This window comes from Cervus canadensis, chromosome 12, assembly GCF_019320065.1.
Source record: "Cervus canadensis isolate Bull #8, Minnesota chromosome 12, ASM1932006v1, whole genome shotgun sequence".
Lineage (NCBI taxonomy): Eukaryota > Metazoa > Chordata > Mammalia > Artiodactyla > Cervidae > Cervus > Cervus canadensis.
Window position 1 is genome coordinate 66,374,363 of NC_057397.1, and position 3,467 is coordinate 66,377,829.

Sequence of the window (3,467 nt, forward strand, 5' to 3'; positions counted from 1 at the left end):
CACTGGGGATATAACGGTGAATAAATTAGTAGGCTGCCTGCCTGCATAGACCGGGGCAGAGATGGACATTATCCAACTAACCACCTAACTTAATATAGTAGAATGTATATGTGTAAGAGCAGTAACTTTGTTTTGTTACTGCTGTGTCCACAGTGTCTAGAATGTTCAATAAGTCTTTAGTAAATATTTTTTGGACTTGTGGTAATCCTTGGGAAGGAAAAGCCCAGAGAAATCTGGGTAAACATCAGGGAATCTAGTGTAGACTTGGGGGTTAAAGGCTTCCTTGAGCAAATGATGTTTGAGCCAAGGTCTTAAGGATAAGACTGAACTTAGAAGAGGTAGGAATAGAGTGTTTCAGTCCCAGGGGTTGAGGGAGGAAAGAACTTGACATGTTCGGGCCAATAAAAGGAGGTAAGACTATTGAGACAGCCTAGAAAGGGGGACGGCAGGAACACAGAGAAGCTAAGAGTAGAGTGGGAGGCAGGGACTATTTCTCACAGAGACTTTTGAAACTTTAAAAAAGGTTGTGGGAGCCAGTGAAGGGCTTGGTGCAGAGGTAGGTCAAGATGATATTTGTGTTCTAAAGCAACAATCCTGCATTCTGTGAACTGAGAGAAACCCATTAGGTGGCAGTTGCTGAAATTTGGACAAGAGGGGACATTAGTTTGGACGAGGGCCATTACGGGAAAAATGGAGCAAAGTGCATGAAATCAGGAACTATTTTGAAATTATACCAACAGGACTTTGTGATGTGAGGAAAGAGAGAGATGAAATAGTCAAGCTTGACTCCTGAATTCCTGTTTGTAGCTGAACAGATTTTCTCACTGAAAGGGGAAACTTACCAAGGTGTCGTCTAAGGGTAAAAAGTTCCTTCTGACAGTGGATGCACATAACTGTAGAATTCTGCCTAATCCTCACAAGCTACTTGTTACTCACAGTCTCTGTTTAGTATCTCCTCTAAGCTTAACTTAAATCTCATATAACTTATATTTTGTGGGTTTGATCCATCCACTTATTTCTATTGTTTTTTCTAGTAGAGCTAAATATTCTCAATAATAAAATACACATAATGCTCTATTAAAAATCTTTTGAGTCCTTTAAAGCACCTGGCACAAAGTCTAATACCTTAGGCATCCAAAATTAAAGAGTAGCTATGTAGCATGTTCGTATCTTATATGTAGATTTGTCCTACTTCAGTCAAACAAAATATGTAAAAATTTGGATTAAAAATGTAAATTCAGTTCAGTTCAGTCGCTCTGTCATGTCCGACTCTTTGCGACCCCATGAACTACAGCACACCAGGCCTCCCTGTCCATCACCAACTCCCAGAGTTTACTCAGACTCATGTCCATTGAGTCGGTGATGCCATCCAGCCATCTCATCCTCTGTCATCCCCTTCTCCTCCTGCCCTCAATCCTTCCCAGCATCAGGGTCTTTTCCAATGAGTCAACTTTTCGCATGAGGTAGCCAAAGTATTGGAGTTTCAGCTTCAGCTTCAGCTTCAGTCCTTCCAATGAACACCCAGGACTGATCTCCTTTAGGATGGACTGGCTGGATCTCCTTGCAGTCCAAGGGATTCTCAAGAGTCTTCTCCAATACCACAGTTCAAAAGCACCAATTCTTTGATGCTCAGCCTTCTTTACAGTTCAACTCTTTCACATCCATACATGACCACTGGAAAAACCATAGCCTTGACCAGATGGACCTTTGTTGGCAAAGTAATGTCTCTGCTTTTTAATATGCTATCTAGGTTGCTCATAACTTTCCTTCCAAGGAGTAAGCGTCTTTTAATTTCATGGCTGCAATCACCATCCGCAGTGATTTTGGAGCCTCCAAAAATGAAGTCTGACACTGTTTCCACTGTCTCCCCATCTATTTCCCATGAAGTGATGGGACCAGATACCATGATCTTAGTTTTCTGAATGTTAGCTTTAAACCAACTCTCCTCTTTTCACTTTCATCAAGAGGCTTTTTAGTTCCTCTTCACTCTCTGCCATAAGGGGGGGTGTCATCTACATATCTGAGGTTATTGATATTTCTCCCAGCAATCTTGATTCTAGCTTGTGCTTCTTCCAGCCCAGCGTTTCTCATGATGTACTCTGCATTGAAGTTAAATAAGGAGGGTGACAATATACAACCTTGACGTACTCCTTTTCATATTTGGAACCAGTCTGTTGTTCCATGTCCAGTTCTAACTGTTGCTTCCTGACCTGCATACAGGTTTCTCAAGAGGCAGGTCAGGTGGTCTGGTATTCCCATCTCTTTCAGAATTTTCCACAGTTTATTGTGATCCACACAGTCAAAGGCTTTGGCATAGTCAATAAAACAGAAGTAGATGTTTTTCTGGAACTCTCTTGCTTTTTCAGTGATCCAGAGGATGTTGGCAATTTGATCTCTGGTTCCTCTGCCTTTTCTAAAACCAGCTTGAACATCTGGAAGTTCATGGTTCATGTATTGCTGAAGCCTGGCTTGGAGAATTTTGAGCATTACTTTACTAGAGTGTGAGATGAGTGCAATTGTGCAGCAGTTTGAGCATTCTTTGGGATTGCCTTTCTTTGGGATTGGGATGAAACCTGACCTTTTCCAGTCCTGGGGCCACTGCTGAGTTTTCCAAATTTGCTGGCATATTGAGTGCAGCACTTTCACAGCATCATCTTTCAGGATTTGAAATAGCTCAACTGGAATTCCATCACCTCCATTAGCTTTGTTCGTAGTGATGCTTTCTAAGGCCCACCTGACTTCACATTCCAGGATGTCTGGCTCTAGGTGAGTGATCACACCATCATAATTATCTGGGTCATGAAGATCTTTTTTGTACAGTTCTTCTGTGTATTCTTGCTACCTCTTCTAATATCATCTGCTTCTGTTAGGTCCATACCATTTCTGTCCTTTATCGAACCCATCTTTGTGTGAGATGTTCCCTTGGTATATCTCTAATTTTCTTGAAGAGATCTCTAGTCTTTCCCATTCTGTTTTTTTCCTCTATTTCTTTGCATTGATCGCTGAGGAAGACTATCTTATCTCTCCTGGCTATTCTTTGGGACTCTGCACTCAAATGGGAATATCTTTCCTTTTCTCCTTTGCTTTTCGCTTCTCTTCTTGCTGGAGCAGCCGTGAAGAGATACCCCACGTCCAAGATAAGAGAAAATGTAAATTAGGTCATACTTATTCACTTTAGAAAGTGTTGTTTCACCTTATAAATGATTATCTATAGTAAATTTCCTAATGTATTTAAAATATGGTTCAATTTACAACAGTCATAATTATATATATGATCACGGATAACTCTTACATATATAGCGAGGTACATTTAGATTACATAGAATGCTGTTTGTTTTCTGTCTCTCAGTGGACTGTCATCTCGTCCTGCTTTACAAACAACACTTGAAAAAGGCAGGCAATTTAAATACTCAAACCCTTGAAACTGGACAGGAGGACATTACATCTCTTAGGATACCAATTTGGTT